A 26,656-nucleotide genomic window follows, 5' to 3' on the forward strand; every position below is an offset into this window, starting at 1 on the left:
AATCCAAAAAGTAACGTGGATGTCATAGACCGTTTAAATCTCGTGTTTTATCAATTAAAATATGACGTACCTGACGGTAATTTAACTAAAATTAGATTTTGATCCGCGTTTTAAAAGCGTAAAAATATTTTTTTAACAAAATCTAATTTAAAAAATCAATATGTTTTATAAAATTTTGATAAGTAGTGTTTTTTAGTGTATTTAAAAACTATATACTTATTATATTATATTTATATTAAATACGAAAGTTATATAATATATTATTTTTTTTTAATTATTTTAATCTGTTTTTTATTAACTTTGAATAAAATTTATGTAATTCGCTTGATTAATTTTGTGATATATACTTATTTGATCATTGTTTTATTATAAAACTTATTTAATGTCAATTTAATAACTCTAACATTTTATTTGTTTGATATAAAATTAATTAAGTTAATGAATTATTTTATTTATATTTTCATAAATAAAAATTTCCTTTATTTAAACTTAGTAAAAACTTTCATATATGATTCTTAATATTAGATTTTTATTCTTAAATGTATATAATTAATAATTATATACATGAGATTATGTTTGGTTTAAGTTGACATCAAATAAATTTAAATAAATAAAATGTTAGAGTCAGTATAATAATAATTTTAAAACACTACATATCAAAAATCTTAAAACATATTGATTTTCTATAAAAAAAATTCTTACACTTTTAAAATGTGGGTTAAAATATAATTTTAGTTAAATCAAGGTCGAATCAGTCATATTTAATTGATGAAACGATATATTTAAATGGTCTTAGGCATCTACATCACTTTTTTGGATGAATGAAATTAAACTTGTGATGTTAACTACATAACATCGTTAAGTTGAGAAATGTTGTCATGCATAACATATAATTCGTGTAGCATGGTTAGCCATGCGAATGCGAAGGCAAGTACTTCATGTAGTCAGCAATCATTTTTCCTTTAAAAATTCTCTTAAAGACATGAACGTGTGGAAGTTTTTAGTAGTGTTCTTAAACAGGTTACTTGTAGTATATGAGCTACAAATATATCATATTCCCCGTGTTAAAAAATTAGCATTTAAAATAAAATCCTAATTTTGTGTCATAAATAAATAGGAAAATTTCAATTTTACCACAAATTTGATAATGTTGATACCATCTTCGAATTTATTCTTAAAGGATAACCATTTTCATAAATTTTATAAATTTATTATAAAATTTTAAATTAACTCGCATAAATCATTTATAAATATTCAAGAAATTTATAAAATATTAAAAGATTTATATATTCAATCACACCTCCTAAATTTAAACCTTAAATAATTATTAAACATAAACATAAATATTAAAGTATTTTGATTAAATATATTTTTGAAACGTGATAAATGGTAACAAGTAATTTAAACAATTTCTCGAAATAAATTGTAATTAGGGAAAGGAAGGGATAATTGATTATTGTTTTGACTTATGGGTTATGAATGGTGGATGCGGAAAGGGCGGGGCTGAAAAAAGTTACCATTCACACATAAAAATTTGTCACTTTTCTAGATAAAGTAAATATCATAAAAATAAAAATAAAAATAAAAATAACTGCGGTCTACATTTCAAAGAAAATCATTGAAACGCACCTTGTTACATTACCGACGCTATAAGGTGTGGTTTCACCTTTTCACAGTTATTACCATCTATATCACATTTTTTATTAATTCTTAAGTAATCATACTATTATCTAATAAGAAAATTATATGGTATTGGCCAATCATTTAACACTACACATTCTTAAATCATTTATAAAGTTGCCAATATCATTTATATATTATCATGTAATTAATTTTAATAATAAAATTTGTATAATTATATAAGCACCGTATAGCACATTAACTTACAGTTGATTTATGTTGTTTTTTTACTTTAGTTGTTTATTATAAAAAAATATTTTAAAATATTTAGATGTTTAAGAATATAATTAGCTATTAATTCATATAGTTTTATTAAAAGAAGTTCTTCATTCGGAAAATGGTGAGATGATCATGAACATGTAATACTAATTTAATAAAATTTACTAATACTAATCAATTATACAAATACTTCACTAATATTTTATACTATGGATTCAAAACAGCAAGATCGTATAAATGATAACTGGCACAATTTTGGCAGTTTTTACTTCAACAAAAACACGAGATATTGAACAAGAGAACAAATGAAAATGATTTGCGGGACTTATAAAATGAACCTAATTGATGATAGTAATGCAATTATAATTTTTGAAATAAAATAAAATAAAATATTGACTATAAAATCTAAATAATAGCATATAAAATATTTTTACAAAATTATATCAGTATCATTGGTAACTAGTACAATTATAATTTTAAAAAATAATTAGATATTGCCTACAAAATCTCATTAATAGCATATTAAATTCCATATTACAGCTATATAATATTTTTAAAAATAATATATATATATATATATATTTTAAATTATATCAGTATCAATGATTTTTTAGTTTGTAAAATATAACTAAATTATATGTGTCCCGCAGTTAGACTAATCATTATACATATCAACATTTATATTTTGTTTTGAACCACTTAATTTAGACGAATTGCAATTGTTCCACAGTGTGCGTTTCTTTTATTTAAACTACAGTAGTCAAACCGCACCGCAATATTCAATTCGCTTGTCTTACACTGTTTAATCCGATGTTACCATTCGGAGCCATAAGTTATGAATGAGAAGGGCAGAACCGGAGTAACACCTGAAGGGAGTAAAAAAGTGTCATCACTAAAATGATTTACTTACTGTTGTTTTTATAAATAAAATAATTAAAAACTAAAAGAAAAGGAAGCAGCGGGGCTCACTTTTGATCAAACCACTAGTTTGAGTTGAAAAGAAGAAAAGAAGGCATGGTTCAAGATACTGTTGCAAACATAAATTGAACTTTAAATGTGTATTATCTAATTAACAAATTTAATTATGCTAAGATTTAAATGATTATTATTAATGATAAATATTATCTTAAGTAATTGTAAATATAATCGGGTATTTATGGTTTAGTGTTGCTTATTTATTTAATTTGTAAAATATAACTATATTATTTTTCTTTTTAGAAACGTGATAAATATATGTTTTTACTATTTTAATTAATATATATACTATATTTTTAGTATATTAATAATATTTGTGTCATTTTTAAATTCAAACATCGATGGTGATGACATACCTCAAAATAATGTTCTTAAAACTCTAAAAATAAAGAAATATATTGTGTTAACCTCGATGTTAATACACATCTTTCAAATGAATATACTCAAGATCTAACTCGGCTTTCTTCTTGAAAATGTGAGGAATTGACAAGACGTAAGAAGATGTAAAATATATTTATAGTGTCAAGTCAAATATTATTTATATTTTTCCCGTATTTTTTAGTTTGTAATCACCATTCAAACATTCGTTTTGTACTATCTATTATTTTGGTCACCATTCACATATTGTTTTGAACCGTTTTTTTTAGATGCACTGCTTGTCCCGCAGTATGCGTTTTGCGAACATAAACCACATTTAAACTTCTCCGCACTAACCAAACAGCTTGTTCCGCACCGTCCAATCAGAAGTTACCATTCGCAGCCATAGCAAGGAGTATTTTTTTTTTTATGAAACTAGTCGTACAAGTGGCACACTTATACTCAACCGTATTCATAATGCCATTTGTCAAGAAAATCCCTTCATTGACTATACTGCAACTTCCAAATATAAACCAATTCGTGTATTTAAAAGTTATAAAAATACATACGTTTGAATAACTAAACTGGAGGAAATATTTTCCAAACATATTGCAATTTATTAGCAAATCAAAATAGATAATGGTATTCAATATGAACGGTATAGAAGTATTAGAGATAAAATATCCCGCACCAGAAATTTAAGAAAATCTTAAATAATATATAAATAGTTAAGACTAATCTCTTTATTGTCAATTGTTTTTAAGTTAGAAACCCGTTAGAAACTCGAATCAAACATGGTAGTAGAGCATATTGTAATTCTCTTACGAAACTAGCTCGATCGAATATAAATATCTTACAGTTCTGTGATTTATGGTCGATAAGAGCCAACAATTCTTAAAAAGGTATTAGAGATCTTACATCGAGAGTTTAAAGGAATCTTAACTAATATATAAATGGTAAGGGCAATTCTTTTACTACCTTTAATATATAAAGGGTTAAGCTAACAAAAAGAAATCCTTTTGCTACTAATAGTTTTAAATTCGAAGTCTATAATAAATCTGAATATGACGAGAAGCGTTTACTTTTATCATAAAACATATTAAATCCATCAAAATAGTTTGTTAATTAGTTATATCAGCTTATGATAAGATCTAGAACCTAATTAGCTTGATGGAGTATATTTTATGATGTTTTTTTTATCATTTTCAAATGATGTTTTGTAGTTATCAAAGCGACAGTAGCATTTGACTGTTCTAAATCTTTAATTAATCAAAATTATTCAAATTTGCGCAAAGAATATGTGGAGGGCAGGATCATATATTTAATTATGTCAGATCACTTTCGCCGAATTAAAAATCTACATTGCACCGAAGCTTCATCGGATGTCCGCTTCCCGCTTCGGAACCGGAATCGGAATCGGAACCTTGTGGAAGCTTACGGAATCTCGCTTCCACAACACTTCCAACATATTCTCTTTAAAAACACGTTGGAAACTTATGATTCCGTTTTGGAATCACGCTTCCGTTCTTTTAAAATAAAATACAATGTCATGTATCAATAAAAAAAATATAATCATAGTTTTTAATTTATATAAAATCTAAATTTTAATAGTAATGAATAGAGAGAATATAAATATATAAATAAGTAATACTATAAATTATCTTTATGTATTGAGGTTTTTATTAAACATATATCATATATACAAATATATTGTGTCAATTATTTATGAAGTATTAAAAATAATTAATATAATAATTTATTTTAAACTTAATTTTTGTGTATTTTCACAGTTTTAATATGAAATTATTTCAAAATTATTATAAATGAATAAATACTCTATTTAAAGTTATATCATATAATTTTAGTCCAATTTTTTCATTTTTTTTATATTTTAATATATATATATATATATATATGCGTGTGTATATATATACATATGAATATACGCTTCCAACACGTATCCGCTTCCTAATTTTTTTTAAAATCTCGATTCCGCGCTTCTATACGCTTCCGCTGCCACGTATTCGCTTCTGTTTCCATGTAACATAAAAAATTGTAGGAAAGTTCATTCGTTAAAATAAGTATTTGTTATGGAAATTCACTAAACACCCTTTTTTTTTTTACAAAAAGGGAGTATTATCGATGGTAAAGACGAGGTTCACTATTAATTTGCCCAATTTCCGGAACTAGTGTTTACAAAGTATATTTAGGATACAATTGATGGTATTCTAATTAGCATCTTCCCTCTTTGTGACAGAAGATAATCCCTTGTTTCGTATAAAAGAAGAAAACAAATCCCTTTTTAAGTTGAAAAAGACAATAAAGACAGTAGCGATGACGAACAGACGAAGAAGAAGAGGGAGACCAATCTTAGTTGGGATATTTAATTGCTTTGTCTCCTTTTTTCTTCACTTTAGTTCATTTATTTATCATCTTTGCTCGCCCACGAGCGAATCTTCTTGTCTCCTCTCTCTCTCTCTCTCTGTCCCTCTCCCTCTCCTTTTCTCACTTCTCTTTTGAATTTTTAATCCACAAACTTTTAACCTAAATTTCAAGATAAACGTAATGTGATGTGTTGTTCAAAAAAAGGGGTAATGTGATAAAAGTTCGAGATATTTGAGATGATCATTCTTCATTCTTTTGAAGTCTTAAATGACCAAGTTATCATCTTGTATTCTCTCGCTAATTTATCCAATACACTAAGCGCGCCATTTATTCAGGATAATATACTTGTTATAAGTCACAAATAGAACACGTCTGACTATTATAAAAGAAAGGTTCCGAACCGAAGCATATTGTCTGAAGAACGTAGACACAGGTCTGCGAAAATGAATCACACATTTAATGACTGTGCATACCACAACTCTACTGGTGTACACCGTACACGCAATTCAATGATGTTTGGTTATTGTAATTTAAGGGATCAAATCTCTTCAATCGTGAATTTGAGTTCTTACCTGATTACTGTACGTTTGAAGTTGATTAAAACGGCTTGCTATAAATCAAAAGATTAGTTTTTTTTTCCGGCATGAGATCACATGTTTAATAACAGGATTACATGAGACAATTTTTTATGTGTTTAGATATTCATCCCATGTTTTAACCAAACGAAAAAAATATTCATTCGATGTTTTGATTGATATTTGATAGAGGATCGTTAGATTCGTTTGTGAATCGTGATGATGATAAGTGGTGTCAGTAAGCAGACACATTGACGTGCGACAACACTATAAGGAAGAGACAAGTATGACCCTTCATCATTTTATAAGACTAATGCCACTTTAACCACTGCTTACAAAAAAAAAAAAAAAAACCACTAACGTATAATTTCAATACGTTTATTAACAGAAACAAGTATTTTTTTTTTCTTGTTACAAGAATAAAGCAATTGCAATCGACAAACTATGGACTATGGCGATCCAAACGTATCAATCTTCGAAAATAAGTAAACTAACTGGCGAAAAAAATATTAAAGCAGAATTGTTTTCAAGTTCTTGCAAAAGAAATAATTCAAGCTCTAAGCGTTTACACGTTGCCGTCGGATCGGAATCTGAAGTGATTTTAAGTTCTTGCAAAAGAAATAACTAAAGCAGAATTGTTTTCAACCTTAGTTTTTTAAATGACAAAAAGAGAAGTTGCTTATAAAAAACAGAGCCAAACTAATGAGTTTGTCAAGTAATCAACATACCGGTATGTTTTTATATTAGATAAACCGAGTGAAATGATCTCCTTTGAATGTCTAAAATTACATTTTATTTTCTTTAATATTGTTGAACATTTTTTCTCCAAACAAATATCTTTATTCTTTTTTTTTTGGTCAAATCATTTTTTTCTCCAAACAAATATCTTTATTCTCTTCTATGATTTTTACGCTTTTTCAAGTGCATATCAGTTTATTTATATGCGAACAGATCCAGATTTGGTCCATTTGGACCAAGTCCAATAGAATATTGGTCTTAACCCCTAAATTTCCGTGACATTTTATAGATTAGATCCTTTAAATTATGAATTTCTTTTTACAGAGATTCTTGAGATATACTCTCTCCGTTCCTGAAAGTAAGATGTTTTAATTTTTTTTACTTGTTCCACAAATATAGATTTTCTATATGTTTAAGGTATTTTTTATACTTTTAAGAAACATTAAATGAAAATATTTGAATTGATTAAATTTCATTGGTGAAAAGTTATTGGAAAGTGTATAATAAAGTAAAAGAAAAATTAAATTATAAACATTTATTGAATTCTTAGTAAGCGTGAACGCTTTAGAAAATCTTACTTTCAGAAACAGATGGAGTATTTATAACTTCCAAAATTTTGGTGCAAAAAGGCTCTTTCATGGAACTCATTGAAAAATAAACTCTGAAGTTTAAATAACAATTTATGATTTTATAATTAAAATTTAGATTTAGATTTTACGATAAAAAAATTTGATTTCAGATAATGAAAGACATAAATTTCTCAAAACATCTCAATGTTTTGAAAAACTTGTGGAAGCTTCAATACACTTGTTAATCATTCTTAGAGTTGCTATAAATGTCCTTATAATATTGGAAATATATTTATAATACTACGAACGGTATATATACCTATAGAATTTTGAGAAATAAATGTGAAAATTCCAAAATTATGGATCCAAAATTACTAAAATTTTCAACTTTGAAAATGACCAATAATATATTTATTTAGATCAGTTAACAGTGTTAACACTTAACACAAATAATCGTGGAAGCACCGTAGCCTATTGGTTAAAGTTTAAACACTTTTACACCCAGGTCTAGGGTTCGAATCCTATACTATGCAATATCTTGCAGATTGTAGGATGTGACGCTCAGATTGTAGGATGTGACGCTTATCGGAAGTTCCAAAGTACCGTAGACAGAGCCGTTCGTTATGGTCGTATGATGCGGAGAAAGCTTGTCCATCAAGAATGTCTTACATGCAGAACAACCCGTCAGCCGATCCAAGTGTTTCGGAGAGAACTTAATCATGGAATCTTTACCCGTGGAACTGTTCATCAACATCACCTATGTTTTTTTGAACATTAATATCGTATATGTTGCAGGTAGTTGATTATCATATCTAATAGAATTAAAAATTATATGATGATATAATGTGTTATCCAATATAAAAAAAAACACTTAACACAAATAAGTTTATTTAGGACCAATAAATTCACATGCTTTTACAATAATAAAGCCTATACATTGTCCCACAATTACATACATAGGCTTCAAATAGTGACAGGGAACCACAGTTAATAATAACAATTTTTTTTACATATGCATCTATATCTATATGTGTTTATTACTATTAGAATTGTATTGTAGTTATTTCGTATGTTACATTTCAAACCCATACTATGAGGCCATACTATTTCAAGTCAACTTTTCTTTATGTTTGTTACTAATGATTACTCCAAAAACTTGTTCTGTTAGTTAAATCAATAAAATATGGAGAAGTTGTGTTTTTTTCTCCTTCCTATCAGGCATTGGGTGTTCTGCAACTATTTTGTGGGTTGGCCTTTTTTGGATGCGAGATCGTTCTCAATGTCCAAAACATATACTGACTTTTTTTTTTTGCTCAACAACAATTTTTCATTATCCAAATGTGAATACAGGATTACAACCTCAAGAGATTTTAAACCCAACATACAACCGATGGGATCTAGTAACGCATAGGAACACTGACTCGGATCCTACACTACCCAATCTATTCATCGGTGTATTTTTCACCACAATGAAACGAGTTCCTCCCACGACCCGAGAGAAACAGTCTCTTGATTACCTAATTAGACCACACGATACGAAAACAGTGATAAAACAAACAGACTATGACCTAAACCGAATTCTGATTCAACGACCAAGCAATTGGTCTCCTCATGATCAGAATTCAGTCCATGTACCAATCACATCAACACCAAAAGTGCATTCCGACCTCGGCTCATACTCTTCATCAACCACTGTCTCGATCCATAGCCAAAAACCGGACAGTATCATCCGGAATGAAAAGCGAACCTTAGCAACAGTTGTCGTTTCCGGTTTCTCTAATCGCAGCTATCTGGAGGTACGAAGCTCCAACCACCGGATGACGCAGTCAATACACCGGCGTAGGGAAGTAGAGCTCTGCCACGCTTCACCGGCCAAGACCATTCCTCCGGTTGACTACGCCGTCAGCTTGAATCTTGGAACGTGATGTCCCCGAGAACCGGAGAACAATCCTCCATCCACAGCCTATCATACTGACTTTTCTATTTTCTTGTTCTTGTTTTTATTCATCGCAATTGCTTTTGTTTTGAGTAAATAAAAAAAATTGCTTTTGTTTGGCATGCATGCATAGATTAGTTGGAAAAATCCAGCTTAATACAATTACAGATATTCCGACATGACTAAACTACTGATATTATTGCCATGATTTAAATTATATAGTCTTCTATACAACACCAATTTTTTCATCAGTGGATTATAATTTCCACCTTTATCATGATCATTTTATCTCTTTCTTTTATCTAGTCACACTTTTGTGCTACATATCTTCATGTTATATATATGTATTTCCTTAATTAAGATCTCCTAAGTTTTTTGTTGGTAAAAAAGTTCTCCTAAGTTTTCAAATCATGTGAATAGTTTTACACACTTGCATTGTGTATTCACATAACTAAAAAAATGATGCGAAGAAAACACCCGTATAAGTTAACTCAGTATGAAAACACTAGTAAAAATCTACCGCATAGTCACGGTAGTGCCACTATAAAACCGTGGCCATATAAAAAACGCCACGGTTTCGCTACGGACTAGCAACGATTTCAAATTAGCCACGGTAAAACTAAGTAGCCACAACAACAGCCACTAAGATTTTCGTGACTAGGTAACAAACCACAGTATTGCCACTAATATTTCCATGTCTATGTACATAGCCACGGTATAGCCACTGTTTCAACGTGGCTTTTATAAAATAGCCACAATGTTGCCATGAACTTTGCGTGGCTATTTGAAACCCTAATCCCTAAACATATTTTTAAACTCTAAACCCTAAACATAAACATTAAGACTACAATATTTTCATAATAAAACTTCATTATTAAATTAAACGTCAAATTTTAATCATTTTTTATCTCAAATATTTAAGCTCCATTTAAAATCATAATCTTAACCTTAAACTATACATTCTTTAATCCTATGTTTTAAAAACAAATTCCAATTATAACATTTTAAACTTCAACTCTAAATCTTAAATATAAAACTATAAACTTAACTTTTCAAAACTATTTGGCAAACCATATATCATATAAACTCAAATCCTATATCATACTTCAAACCCTAAATCTCAAACTCAAACCTTACATACAACCATAAACTCTTAAATTTAATCTTAACATTTAAATTTAAGCCTTAACATTTAAACTCAAATCCTATATCATACTTCAAACCCTAAATCTCAAACTCAAACCTTACATACAACCATAAACTCTTACATTTAATCTTAACATTTAAATTTAAGCCTTAGCATTTAAACTCAAATCCTATTTCTCAAACTACAAATTCTATATTAAAATATAATATTAAATCATTAAACAATATATCTTATATTTAACCATCATTCCCTATACATTTTCTAAACATTAAACGCTAGCCATTTTTTTATAAAATAAATTATCAAAGTATATGAAGAATTATAGACTGTTTTTAAAAGTATAAACTCTTTTATAAAAAAATTATACACATTAATAAAAACTAAACAACAATAGAAATGGACAACATAAATAAAACACACAGATTTTTTTATTTCTTTATTTTTTCTTTTCTCCTTACCTCTCTTTTCTCAACCAATAAGAAGGAGTTGCGTGGATTGATAATTTTAACCATTAGATTAAAATTATGAAGGGTCCAGATTAAAATCCTTTTGTGTTTCTTTCTTCTTCTTTTTTTCTCTTTTCCGCTCTCCTTCGTCTGATCTTTCTTCTTTCATTCTATCTCTTTCTCTGTAACAATCGACTCATGTATTCACCTCCTCACCATCACCACCGGTCGACCTCTCTTTGTCTTCCTCTTCTCTGGCTTCACCTTCGCTATTTCTAATTGATATGTTTTGTTTTGTTTATAGATCTGAGAAGGAGCAGTGATGAACCTTCAAGGAGAATGTGGGTGACGGAGACGACAGTGTGACGGTAAAATTCTTCATTGATCAATGCAAATCTAACCCTTCACTTCTCTCGACTCATTCCGCGAGTTTCTCAAGGCGTACCAAATCCTCTCTCTCCTCGTTTACTTCGATCTAATCGTCTTTTTATATGCTTTAATTTGTATCTGTGGTAGTTGTGATTCATAAAGTATTCATCTTTGTTCTTGACCCTCTTTGTGTTCTTAGATGCCAAAAAGCAGAGTTCTTGCTTAATGTTTCATTTGTTCTTGACTCTCTTTGCGTTTATAGGTACAAGGTGAATCTGACGATGAAGGGAAGGAGAAGTGGTGGTGTGGGAAGATGATGAAACGGAAAAAAGAAGTGGTGGTATGACAGTGTGGCGCCTCCGGTGAAGCGTAGTGCGGCGGTAGTGTATTTGTATGTATATACGTATTTATGTATATATATAACAATAATGTGTATTTTTTGTTTTAGTATTAATTAATAAAAATTATTTGTTTGTTTCTGTTTCTGCTTATTATTATTATTTTTTTTAGTATAGCCACGCCAATAGCTGTTATTATCGTGGCTACGTAAGCCACAAATATAGCGTGGTAAAACTGTGGTTACTAGCCACGTTTAGCCACGGTTGTTTTTTAGCCACGAGGCTATAGCCACGGTAAATTTATGATCTAAAAGCGTGGCTTTTTTTATATAGCCACGAATTATCGCTCTATAGCCACGGTATTGTAGTGGCTATGCGATGCATTTTTACTAGTGAAAATATTACAGCTATAACCCCAAAAAAACAAGATTTACCACTTCTTTGCACATGTCTTCATTTCTATCTTCCTCCGCTTGTTTTCATCATTCACGTCTGTAACTTAGTCAAAAAAGCAATAAGAGAATTTAGGTCTTTTCAACGTTTGCAATCGCACGCTTCAACAACGAAAAAAGAAAAGAATAAGATTTTGCTAACACTTAAAAGTATACCAATGATAATTCCTTAAATTTGCATGCGTTTTTCACTGTTTTCGTCCCATAAATAAATGTGATGTTATGATACAATATTAGCCTATAATCTATCGATCCATCTGATGTATTAGAAGTTTTAAAGAATAGATTAGCGATTTGTTGATGCTGAAAATATCCAAAAAATTAGAATAATCACATGTTTATTATAATCCTTTAACAAACCAAATTCTTTTAAATTTGTTGAGATGTGTACAAATTTATTGAAAACAAAAAAAAAACTATTATTAATCAAATTATTCATCAACTTATTCAACAAAAAAAAATCTTTTTATTCATTTCTCATCAAAATTATAGTAAAATATTTTTAGAAATTTTTATTTATTTTATTATGTAGAAGTAGAATTGATGAAGTAGTCATTCTATTTTATTAAAATTAACTAGTAAATATTTTATGAAATTGATTGAATACATCATTCTATTCCGGTTGCAGCCATAATGAATGGAAAAATTATTTACTCCATATCAAAAAAAAATGAGATGTAGTTCTTTGTAGTTATTCTAAACTCAAGTGATCAAAAGTTTGAAATAAATTAATGTAACGATAGAATGAGAATAACAATATAAACAAGATTAGTTCAGTTCAAAAAAAGAAAAAATACAAACAAGATTAGTGTGTCTGCCACAAACAAAAAGGGCGGAAGTACATGACCATCTATATTGTTGTCTCTATCATTAATGTTCATCATCCCATTCTACGGCTCAAATGTCACAACTTGGAATCTTCAGAGACACAGAGAGAATCATCCACACGCAGTTTATATACACAAGAGAATCAAGAAACATCGTTTTCAAAACGATCAGTCACGCTTATGTTCAAGCAGTGGAAGACACATTGACGTCTCGTCTCTTTAGACAAGACTTCGTGTTCGTTACATGTTTATATCCAACCAAACCGCCACATGAATTTGTTATTTGTCGTTATAAACAAACATGACTTACTGTGTTGAAGATAATTTAGTCCAGTAATCTAAAGTTTATTAATTTTTTATACTAGAAACTCTAAGTTTCGAATCCTTCAAAATATGAATTATTTAGATTTAATAAAAAAAATTCTACATGAGATGTTTCAACACCAGAAAATCTAAGTTTCGAGTTCCCAAAAATGTATATTATGCATATAATAAAGGGAAAATTTTCATAAAATATTTAGCATAGTGAAAATAAAACTATTAGACTTAAAATTTTATATAAAAAGGGCTCAGAATCTATACTATTATTTGAAGAGTATTTTTTTCTCTCTGGCCTCTCAAATTGAAAGTTGTAACGGTTAAAGTCATTGTTGCTATTTTTTAATAAATAATTATATTTTTTGTAACCAAATAGTTAGATTTTAATTATATAATAATAGTTCATATATATAACAATAATTGGAGAATGATAGTGGGTTTATTTACTTCATTGTCAAGTTTATAAGATCAAATTTAGTATATCACAGTTAAGAATGTGTCACACAATAGAATTTGTAAAGGATGACTCTTATTTTGTCATAAGCATTAATATAAGGGAAAATTTGGATAAATGCACTTCAATAAGAATATAATTTGAAAAATATACCTTTGTTTAAGCTTTTTGAAAACTACACTTATCTATATATAAATTTACAAAATTGCACAATCTTAATATTTATCAATTCCTATTAAACAATTTTTTTTAAAAATTATTTTAAAAGAAAATCGTTAGAGATAGGGAATTATTTGTGAATCCACTGTTCAGAATTTCTTCCAACTCTTTCATATACACATGAAAGTAATCTTTCGATAAGACTTCAATGCAAGCAACACCATTTGTTTTCTGTGACTTTAAACTGTTGGTATGTGTTTGTTCCTCCTCTGCCTTTCTTTTTCCATTACTTCCTTTTTGAATCTTGTACTCCATCTCTATATAAACAACATAAATTAAAAAATTTGTAAGATACACGAATCAAATCATTGGCTCAAACAGATTTATTGGATTTTCATGACACGTGAAAAAAGAAGAACAAACCGATGAATAATAATCAGTGCAATTCTTTTTCATATTCAAAATAAAAAAAAAACGCATATCCGAATACATTATATCAGCTAGAACTTACTAGGCTCCGGTAGAGAAGATGAAAATTTTGTAGAGACAAACGTGACTTGTTTTTCTTTTTTAACAACGTGACTTGTTTATATAAGTTGAAGAAAATAAAATAAAGGGAAATCTGTATAAACTTCATGATAAATTCAAAACAAGTCATAATTCACATGTTTATCTTTGTTATTGTAAAATTTAAATGGTAAAATAACATATTTATCTCAACACACACATTTATCTAATTTTAATGATATTATTTGCAAAATACCCTATTAATGCTGATAATTTTCAAAATACCCTATTTAGGATTTGAAATTTGATAATATAAATACACTGATATCTGTATAAATTGACATAAGAATCCTTTATATATTATTTAAAAAATATTACAACATTTGAGATATGTCACTTGTCATCACCATAATGATTCTTATATTATTTAGAAAAATAGATTGGTCAATCTAAATATATATTATAGTTCTCATTAAAATAACCATAAAATTAATATTAATGTAAAAAAATATTTCTTCTTTCTTTAAATATAAACTACGGAATTACTTAATGTGATTAAAATATATATGACAATTAATTATTTTAAATAATAAAGATACAATTTGGGTATCCTATACCATTTTTTAAATTTTATATTATAAAATAAATTAAACAATCACATTAATCATATAATAAAAAAAATCAGCTTTTTTCGTATATGTTATATTTTGAATTTTTAAAAACGACTATAAATTACTAAAACTATTAAAAGTTTTGACATCAAAAATTTTGTGATGAATTGTTTACTTTTTTGTTATAACAAAATACAAATGAACATAAAACTATACAAGTAGAAAGTGTCATTTAATAGATTGTAAGATTAATATATATATATATATATACATATATTATATATATATATATATATCTTTTGTTTAAGTTAAACTATATAACATATAAAAATACATAATATTTTAGTTTCAAAATTTTCATTGAATTTTAAAAAGGATTATAAATTATTAAAACTATTAAAAGTCTCACTTTGAAAATTCTAATATCAATGGTTTAAAAAAAAATTGTCATCAAAATTACAGACTCAACTAAGACTCTGCTAACCAAACCGGGGCTCTGTATCCATGTGAACGATGAACGACGGTCGAATCTGAACACTTCGTGCCAGGCTGACCGCTTTTTTGTTTTGTGGTCTTGGTACATGGAAGAGATCCGAGTAATTGAAACTCTCTTTTAGACGCTTGATATCTTCCAAATATGATGCCAATCACATGTCAATCTTCAGATTTTGAAATCATCTTCACTAATTGAGAACAATTTGTTGCAAACGTTACATGAAAATGCAGTAAACTCCTCATACATTCAGCTACCAAAATAAGGGATTCAATTTCCGAATGAAGGGTAGAAAGGCTAGCTCGCGTATTCGTCGCCCCATTAGTCCATCAAAACCTTCCAAAGTGTTATACCATCAAAGACATGAATTTTTTTTCTTTTCTTCCCATGATCTATCCGTGAAGCACCAACGACCTGATATATGTGGTGTTGTTTCTGTCCGGACCGCTCGATGTTGAACTGGATCTTGGGACATTTTGTCTTGTGCCTCATACCATAGGGTTGATTCTGTTTATGGTAAAGCAATAGTAACCCGTGGGTCAATGTCTATGTTACTGAATACTTTGTTGTTCCGCCATTTCCAAATATATAATTGAATCCATGGAAACTAGTGGTTATCCCCTGGTTGCGGAACTCTCCAAAACAGATAATCCATATTAAAATAAACCGATTGTGTAGGGAAAATATTTGGATTTGATGGAATCAGAGCCCACGTTTAAATATATTATGTATATTAATATCATTTAAATATAATTATATACAATATAAAATAGAAAAAAGTGATTGTTTGGATTTAATTAATAAATGTAATTAAACAAGAGTTATTGTTTTGTTTATGTGTTCACACCTACTTAATTATATACATAACAGTTTTATTTTAAATTATTTAATATATATTTATTATTTTGTTATTTTATAATACGTAAAACATAAAATAAATAATAATAGATTAAAAATATTATATACATAAGGCGAAGATCTTAACTTAGTTATTGTTTTATTTAGTCTCATGCACATGAGGTAACAACTATCCATAAACTACAATATCATATATAGTTTCTCAGAGTCAAAATAACCAAATTAGATTTTATTAAAGAGGTAAACGAAAATTATACCTTTTTACATGTATTCAGATATAATCATTTTACGTATATTATTCATATGTGCATTATTAATTCAAAACCAATCTAATAAGTTATTTTTATTCTTTTAAATTTTTCAAATCAAATATCCAATTATTCATATATCACAAAGTTGTTTTATATTTCATTTTCTCATCAGGTATCAAATTTTTCAATTTCGTCATTCTTTAGCAAAGACAATCTAACTTCCTTCTTTTGTAGTGTGACACTGAATTTTCTATAGCAATTACAACGTGAAATTGATTGATCCAACAGGAAAAAAATCAAAGTGAAAAAGGAAAAAATAGATTGGTCCAACGGTACAAAAAACAATCTGGACCGCCAAATAAAGTTGTTACAATTAAAATATGTGACAGTTGTTTAAAAGTTTTAAACTTGAAAATATTACACATAGACATACTTTTAACCTACGTCAAATTCGGACGTCCGATTCCCGATTCGGAACCGGAATCGAAATCAGAACCTTGTGGAAGCTTACGGAATCTCGCTTCCAAAACGCTTCTAAAATATTATATTTAAAAACACGTTGGAAGCTTACGATTCCGTTTTGGAATCAGGCTTCTGTTCTTAAAAAAAACATAATGTCTTATATCAATAAAAATATAAAATTATAGTTTTTAATTTATATAAAATCCAAATTTAATAGTGTTAAATAGAGATAATATAAATATACAAATACTAAAATTAATACTACAAATTATCTTTATGCATTAAGTTTTTATTAAAGATAAATCATATTACAAATATATTATGTCAATTAATTATAAAATATTAAAAATAATTAATATAACAATTTATTTTTAATTTATGTGTATTTTCACAGTTTTAATATAAAATCATTTCAAAATTATTATAAATGAATAAATGCTTTATTTTAAATTTAAATCATAAATTTTTTAGATCTAGATATTTAAAAAATTCTTATATATGGATACGCTTCCGACACGTATTCGCTTCCTAATTTTTTTGAAAATTTTGCTTATACACTTCTGCTTCCACGTAATATAGCTTTTAACTTCTTTTACACTTATACATACTTTGAACTTTGCATGTACTTTATTCTTTGTAATTTACATCAAAACCATTGTACGTAAACACACCTAAAATTCAACATTGCAGAAAATTACCGCCGCACTCTTTTTACAATCTCCCTCTCTTGTTCTCTTAAAATCAGCCACTAAACCCACCTTCTTCTCTCCTCACCTCCTCCAACTCTCTTTGCTGAAAACGATGGTGATACCAATGGCTCCAAGTTTGACTCGGTGAGAAACGAAGCAAGGTTCATGAATTTAGAAGAGGCTTGCGAGACAGGGAGTGATATCGATGGCCATGCACAACAAGGTACAAGGATATGAAGATACGGCACCGTTTCAACAACCTGCTGTCCACAAATCCCTTCTGCTCTCCAGTCTCCACGATGACCTTTACTTAATAACCTCTAACCACATATCCTCTCTGTATCTGACCACACTAGGCCTGACCCTAAGCTTTGTCCTCTAGGAGAGACACCTGACCACATAATTTCTTCACTTAACCTTTTTAGTATCCACGTAAACACTGACACCAACACATCTATATCTGACCACACATCACCTGGCTCCAAAACTAATCTTCCACATGAGTCCCCTCATAAGTCGTCTGACCCTAACCACATAACCACCTTTAGTCACAAGCCCACTTGTCTTTTGGAGTAATTTCGACTTAAAAATACACACCACAAGCTCAAAGTCCACTTCATGTACAAAATAACTTAAAGTGTTATGTTTAGAGCTTAAAGTATGTCAAACTATAAACCACTCTTTAAACTTTTAATCGTGTGACCGTTGAAAACAAAGTGATCATATATATAAAAGATCTTCAGGCTCAAATGAAATAAAAGATCTTCTTCTACAGAATTATTATCTCCTCCCCGTTGCCTTGGGTGAGGGCATGATTAAAGGGGTTCTTAGGGTGGGGTTCTTAGCGGAATATAAAATACCGTCTTTTAATTTTTAACTAAAAAATCTAAGAACTCCACCTTAAGAACTCTCCATTAATCATGCTCTCATGATGAATGGCGCTAGAAAATCTCCCCGCTCTTTTGGTTGACTTCCTCTAAATCATATCGCCTCTCTATATTCAATATTTCTCAAAGAAATGGCGAGATCGACTGAACACATACAAAAGTGCAGAGGCGTATAGGCAAAGGGTAAAGTAATCGATTCTTAGAGAGACGATCCGATCCCTCTTCAGGTCCGAAGCTTTTTCTAGAATTTTCGTTTTAAAAGGTTTTGATCCCTGCTAATGTTTTTTATCACCGGATTGTTCCGGTTTCTTAATTAGGATCCGTGCAGTTTGATACCAATCTTGAAGGAATACATCATCAGCCTAAAAGTCATTGTGGGATCAGGAGAAAGACTCGTGTTCAAATGGTTGCTTCTACTTGTCAAGTCTCAGCCAAACAACACTGCTGTCTCTCCTTCAGGTACTACTGGACTGGTCACTATGTTAGTTTGTGTTGACATGATTTAGAGATCGATTGTTTAGTTGCTTCTATCCATTATGCTTTTGGCACATTATTATCTGAGTACATACATACCTACCATTATTGTACAAAATCATTAAACGTTGTTAAATTGCTTTCAGATTGCTGCTAGTTTGAAACTTGTGCTGGCTAGAAAGGAGAACGAGTCGGATCAACCTTCTAAGAAGAAAGTCACTTGGCGTCTCTTCTTCATTCTCTGAATCAGCATAAGTCATCACAGATTGATGAAGTCAACAGCATTGAGGTAAAACGGAACCACAAAACTAAACTCGCGAATTCCTTTTGTTGACAGTGATTGCTTCATAATGTTCTAGTGGCATTGCTTGCAGGGTCAAAGCGACTCTGCATGGAGCGCTGACTGACTTCCACGGCCTAGTTGGTTCACCGTCATGGAAAATCCCGTCTACATATGGGAAAGAGGAGGAAATGGAGATTAGTGATAAACACGAAGACGAGATCACAAAAACAGCTCGATAAGCGAGAGTGTCTAGGTCTAGCTTGAAACGTGAACCATCATCACGAAGCGTAGAGAACAAGGAAAATACAGGGTGTGCGTTTAGTTTCAGCCTTCCCTTTATTATATAATGCCGTTAGCTGTTTTCACTTAATACTATTTATTACTGTTTCAATTTGCAGGTTCCGACTCCATCCAATGACTTCTGTAACGTCCACGACAAAATGCTTACCAATCTCAACATGTCTTTAACTATAACATATTTTTCAGCCATAATAATTCACCTTACGTTTCGTCATTTTTTTTTTTTTTCAAAGCGAACGATACGGGGTGAAAAGTGTTGATTGATCTCTCTGCAATGCGTCTTTTCCACGCTACGTCTTCATGGTTCTCGTTGGTATGTGTTCTTGTGATCCGATCACTGTGTTGCCGCTTCCAAGTTTATATAGGTTTGGTTCGAAATTGCATTGGTGGTGGCTTTTGTAATCCGATTCTTTTTTTTTTCAGATTGTAGAGGATGCTTGCTTTGATCGGAAGGTGCCTTGCTTCGTTCTTCACTTAGGTCTTCTCTTTTACCTTTTACTTAAATTTTTATTTTTCGTTTTTTTTTTCTTTCCCTAAACATGTTTTTTTTTTTGTTTGATTATTTATGTTAAATATTATTTTTTTGGAAAATATAGAAACCAAACTTAAGTTTTCAAGATTTTTAGGGAGAATTTTATAATAACTAGATTGATTATGAAAACTTATGAGTAAATTTGTGGCAAACAAATAAAATATAATATCATGTCTTTAAGATCGTTAGAGATATTATGATTTATTTGATTTAACACTTATGATCACAAAGTTATTTCTAATCAATCTAACAATTATAAAAAAGTTTTTTTCTTTTCTTTTTTTTTTGCCTTTTCTTTTGATTTAAAACATAACCTTCAAGAGTTTTAGGAAATTTTTTTATATATCTAGAATGAGCATGAAAACTTATGTATAAATTTGTGATAAACAAATGTAATATACTATCCAGTCTTTGAGATCGTTAGAAATGTTAAATTTTATTTTATTTAAGACTTATGATCACTAATGTGAGAACCGAAATTTGCACTGTCGATTTACGTTTAAATTAGGAAATTAGGAAAACCCTAATTTCCCAGAGGTCTCGGATCTCTGCGAGAGCCAACGACAAGTGACCAAGTAGATGCGGAAATCATGAAGAGATAACAAACGAGTTTAGAGAAAACATTAGATCTTATTTCGAATCCGCATAAGAGCGTTGCGATCATTACAAGAGATCATAAAAGCTTTGGCCGCAAAGGCTGACAGCGAGTTACCTAGTTCTAGCGGCCTAAAAGCTCAAACCTAGTTGAGTCGCAGCTCGATAACAAAAGACGAAAAAGATACAGAAAAGGTTTTTGATTGATTTCGGACTGAACCTACGTACCCTTTTCGAGGATCAAGCCGAACGTAGTTCAATTGATAGAGCTGGACAAGAGATCGAACTGCCTGGGCGAGTTCGTCTAGTAATTGAGTGCCAGTCATAGAAACCGAACTTGTCGAGAATAAAGCCTAAAGTTTCTAAGTGCAGAGAATTCTGAGTCTACAAAGTTCTCCCTAGTGCCTCTCGCCTAGGACTCCTTATATACTCGCTCCTAGGTCGGTTTACGCTTTTCTCCTTCTGCCCTTAAGCCGTCATAGCTTAAAAATGGAGATATTCCGTTTTTCCCGATCTTCGTGATTATCTTCGGAAACTTCACATTTATCCGCGGAAACTTGACATTTATCTTGCCTTACGAACCAAGCATAAACCGTCATACGGCTTATGGGCTTTTGGTTAAGAAATCGTAAGTGGGCTTCGAGCTTCGTCTTAGGTCTCTTTGGGCTGTCTTTGGCTCGAAACGTTTATTACGGTTTCTTTGATAAAAGCAAACTTTCCGCGGTTTTTATCGTAAAGTTTGACTGATGACTTCGCGTGACGGGAAACATAGAATGATTTAGCCATGGTCTACGAGAGATAACATTTAAAGAGTAGGCGAGAATGCATGGAGAGCCCGATCGCTACGTAACGACCAAGCCATGTACAAGCTCGGTCGATACGTAGCGACCGAGCTTTCGCTACGTATCGACCGAGATTTAGATCGAGCTCGGTCGCTACGTAGCAGCCGAGGCGTGTGCGAGCTCGGTCGCTACGTAGCGACCGAGCCTTGGCTCGAGCTCGGTCGCTACGTAGCGACCGAGCTTTGGCTCGAGCTCGGTCGCTACGTAGCGACCGAGCTTTGGCTCGAGCTTGGTCGCTACGTAGCGACCGAGCTTGGCTTGTCTGTGGTCCGATTGCCATACTCGAGGTTCCCGTGGTGGGATTGATTACGTGTCCATTCCTTTGGACAATCGGTATTTGGTTCGATTTGAGATTTGAACAAGATTTTACCGCGAGGCTCTTCGTAAAGAATCTTTTTACGAAGTATAACTTTCGTGAAAAATGTTCATGCTGATTTTTACGGAGATTTGGATGTTAACTTCGTCGTGACCGTTTTTGACCCAAACAGTTAGCCCCCCAGCCCGTTAGAATCGTGGATCGTTGATGAGATTCTAGCGTGCGGTTAGGCGATTTAGGCAAGATAGGCATGTTGGACGAAGTTCGTATCCGAAGATTCGTAGACAAACATTGACGAAGAAAAACTTAAGCATATATAGAAAAGTTTTTTTTTTATTGGGGCTGCGCTTTATGATGGCTGCCTACGTACCCTTGTCGAAGGGATCAAGCCTTTCGTAGTTCGTCTTGGAGTTAAGATGCTTACGATTTGTTTTCCATTGAGACATTTACGGTTTAATTATGTGTCATGTAGAGATTATCAGGCATGTTGTTGTTGATGGCATTTTATATAGGACCTTTGTCGGCCTTGAAACTACCTTTGTTGGATGTTTGTTTTGGCCAAGTGTGGCCGTATTTATGCTTTCGGGACAGAAAGCCATGTAGAGATTATCAGGCATGTTGTTGTTGATGGCATTTTATATAGGACCTTTGTCGGCCTTGAAACTACCTTTGTTGGATGTTTGTTTTGGCCAAGTGTGGCCGTATTTATGCTTTCGGGACTGAAAGCGTGCGGCTTTAATCCCAGCCGCTTTACGACTTTTTTTTTTTTTTAATAAATTGTGTTTCGCGTTTTAAGAACATGTTTGTGTTCGTTCGATTGAAGAAGGAAGAGTATGAGTTGTCATCTCATATCTAACTCTTTGTAGATCGTTATATTCACTGTTCGTTTTAGATGAGAACGTACGAAAATTTTGCTTTTCGGAATTTCATGAACATTGGAATACAAGCGAAGAGACATATTTTGGGATCTCGTATCTTTTGATATCATGCCTAGAGATGATAGAGACCAGTGCGCTGGGTTTAGGGCAAGACCTAGGCTTACTTCTGGTTTTAGGGGGTGCGATGACTAATTTGGCTTACGTATCCCGTTACAGTTTCAACCTGATTCCATACCGATTTAAAGTTCGCGATAGGTTCTCGGCTTATACGACTTGTATGGTTGGAACCGAGCATCTCTCCAAGGACAATTTCTAAGTCTCCTGGAAGTGCTGACCAAAATTTTGGATTTCTTTTATAGCGCTATTACCCTTGTGTCGGGTGTATGAGAGCCACCTCTACGAGATGGCTAAGTCTGTTTAGGACTGTTAAGAGTTTGTTGTGATCAGCAACAAACTTATTGGTAGATATTACCGTTTTTGAATCTTCGCGAAGGATACGTGTTTTAAGAGGGTGTTAGTGCGTATGATTGTTTGGTCCTCCAAGATGGTGTTTTTATCGACGAAGGTATTTTTGTCGAAAAATGTTTCTTCAAGTGTCTGCGACGTCTCGCAATGCTGAAGATTGGTTTCTTTTTCGTATGCCGCGTTTCGTGCTCGAAATATTCGCGGGCTTGAACATGTTATGCGGTTTTGCAAGGGTTTAGTCTTAACCCTGCGTTTGAGAAACATTTTGGTTTGTCTATGGATGTTCGCAGCCAAAATTGGTGTTCCTGTTTGGATTTGATTTGCGATCGAGGAGTTAGGACCGAGGGGTCGCGTAAATTTATCCCCGGAAAGAGGCATCCTCCTATACTATGCTTTGTGAGGTGTTGGCCTTCCGAGATTTCTTTCGTGTATATTTGAGGATGTTTCGTACAGCTCTAGGAGCTCTGTTACGAGTTTTCCTTACATGCCGCATTTTACGAGTAAAACACAGCGGACTATTAAGTTATCGGTGGAACGTATTGAACTTGGTCGATTGTCGACAAGTTTAAGTTTTTCGTTAACCGTTTGATAGTTAGGACTGAGTTTTGTTACGAAAAATTTATCATATGATTTCCGACTATGGGTTATACGATAATTATTTTCTTGATAGTCACATGACTTTTTTAGACAAATCGCGGATAGTCGTTTAGCCGTTAAGTGATGAAGCGATGGTTTCTCAAATACTTTGGCTTGGCGTGAAGGATGTGTTCGCTTAGACAGCCAAGGACGTTGTAGGTCAGGCATTAGACCGTAGTCCTTAAGTTCATGTTAGTTTACTATTGTCTTTAAAGGGGATGCCGAATTATGGTTCGGATTTTTACTGGAAGGCATAATTGACCGAGGGCCAAAGAGCGCTTGTCGAGATTGATAGGCCAATTTTGTCGGGGTTATCCGTGTTAATATGGCCGATAGTCATAGAAAACGATTCTCCGCTCCAGGTTTCAGTTATTCGATGAATCTTTCGTATAATGTTACCTATAGTCTTATGGAAATCGATTCGCTTTTGTCCGAGGAAGACGAAGCCCAAGAGGTTTGCTACATAACCAATGTGGGGTCAGCGGCGGGATGACTGCCTTCTCGGATGTGACCAAGGGAAAAGAAAGGCCATAGCCAGCGAGCAGCATGGAGGTTTGTCTTTGCTATACAAAACATACTTCTTCATAAAACATGTTATGTTAACTTTAGAAAGTTTCTTCGTAAGACTTGGTCTGATTGTACGAAGGATTTTTCGCGTAAGTATTGGGGACCGGTTTTACGAAGGTTGTAAACCGGTGATATGTATACATATGTCAAAGTAGCGTTGTTTCTGCAGGTTTTACGAGAAACGTTTCTGATGTGATTTCGATCTTAGGTGAAAGTTGCTTGGAGTTACTCATGGAGTGTTACCGAAGATTATTTCATTACGATCTAGTCGCATAACGTTTTTCATAGGTTTTTTGAGAGGATTCTCATGGCACATTCTTTTCTGGAACGAATTGGTCAACAAGAGGTAGATTGATATTAAGAGTTTTCAAGGCTCCTAAGACAAATGTTGTAGTATAAAAGATTGTCGAACCAGTTCTGAGGGATATCAAAGCACCGAGAATGCAAGTACTCACTTAATCTAAGTGCAACCAATGATTTTGATGGGTTTTAAACTACTACTAATACTAGAAAGCAATAACAGAATGATACTTTCTTGACTAAGGGAAAAGAGAACTCATGGGCATAGGGATTAGACCTTGGGTGATCAAGTATCGAACTAAGGATGACAAATGATCAATCAAACTATCAACCTTAAGCCTAGACACAATTCTAAGCAAGCTCTATGTCTAGATGAATGCTCATTTGCTAACATATCTCAAACATCAAATGTCTTTGGTTGAATAATATGAAAGCAATCATTACTAACAAGTCTATTAGCTATTTTAGCACCTTTAACAACAAATGTCTTTGGCAAAGTATACTAAAAGCCTAGGAGAGTTGTCTCAGGCATTTCATCAAACACCTTTTGGGTGGGAAATGTCTATTGATCAACTTTTGAGTGGCCAACTCAGAAGATGCATTATGAATACTCTACTAGCAAGGAACAAGAATGATCTACACTAAAACATCCTAGAACTAACCTAATCACCCTTAGTCTCCCTAACCCATGAATTCAAAAGGTGATTACTCACTAATCTTCATGATTCCTCTTAAACCCATATTGGATTTCAGATTAATCATGTAGAGAAATAGATAAGAAATCAACAAGAACACAAGATGAAAACAATGAAATCTGAATCAAAAGAAGTTTTTACTAGTTCTTCTCTCTCCAAAAGAGATTATCTGCCCCCAATGACTTACAAAAGTACTTAACTTAGGTTTAGAAAGTGTAAAAACATCAAAACAAATGACCAAAAGGCCCCTGAAATAACATAAAAATCGTCCAAGCAAAACACGCGGAGTGACCTAGCATAGTCGCTCCAGGAGGTCACTCCCGACGCGTTTCTTTGTGTCTCGACCCGTCAAAACGCGAGTGACTTGAGCTGGTCGCTCTGGTTGGTCGCTCTGGCTGGGAGTGACTTGAGCTAGTCGCTCTGGCTGGTCGCTCTGGCTGGGAGCGACCTCGGTAGGTCGCTCTGAGAGGTCACTCTGCGATGCTCGACCAGGATGGATATGCCTCTAGTAAATTGATCATAACTCCTTCATTACATCTCCAAATGACTTGAAACCACTTCCATTAGAAAGCTAACTCAATTTTCTGTGTCTCCACAAAATCTTAGCAACAGGAAATTTCTCTAAAGGCTCCATCCATGCTCATTTTTCACCTCCTTTTGGATCACAATGCTCCCAAACATCTCAAATCACTCCATGGCACACTTCAACACCTAATAAGGACAATGAATGCAAAATGCAACCTAGACATGGATAAATCCTAATCTATATGATGAAAATGCTCATGGATGAATGGATAAAACAATGTAAATATGCAAGATATCAACTCCCCCAAACTTGTTCTTTTACTTGTCCACAAGTGAACTTTCTAGAACTCATAGGGAGAGAGGTTTGAAGTTGGGAGCTCATAGCCAAAAGAAACACAACTAGCACACACAATTAGCACACTCTCTTATTACACTCTAGCTTCTCTAGGCCTATCTCAACTCTTTTTGCCCTTACACTCATCATCAATCATCCACATATTCAAATCAACCAACTCTCACATTCGTTAAGCACAAAACATTATGTGAA

General features: G+C 32.0%; 2 long non-coding RNA genes across 2 annotated transcripts; both read left to right on the forward strand.

The window, feature by feature from the left end:
• Positions 1-8,649: 8,649 nt before the first annotated feature.
• LOC125581740 lies at positions 8,650-11,875 on the forward strand. Its single transcript, XR_007319449.1, has 3 exons — positions 8,650-11,254; positions 11,332-11,395; positions 11,659-11,875. It is a non-coding gene; the product is annotated as an uncharacterized LOC125581740 (long non-coding RNA).
• A 5,646-nt stretch (positions 11,876-17,521) lies between these two features.
• Positions 17,522-20,683, forward strand: LOC111205242. Its single transcript, XR_007319450.1, has 5 exons — positions 17,522-19,161; positions 19,323-19,465; positions 19,551-19,769; positions 19,858-19,882; positions 19,993-20,683. It is a non-coding gene; the product is annotated as an uncharacterized LOC111205242 (long non-coding RNA).
• The last annotated feature ends 5,973 nt before the right edge of the window (positions 20,684-26,656 follow it).

This window comes from Brassica napus, chromosome C2, assembly GCF_020379485.1.
Source record: "Brassica napus cultivar Da-Ae chromosome C2, Da-Ae, whole genome shotgun sequence".
Classification (NCBI taxonomy): domain Eukaryota; kingdom Viridiplantae; phylum Streptophyta; class Magnoliopsida; order Brassicales; family Brassicaceae; genus Brassica; species Brassica napus.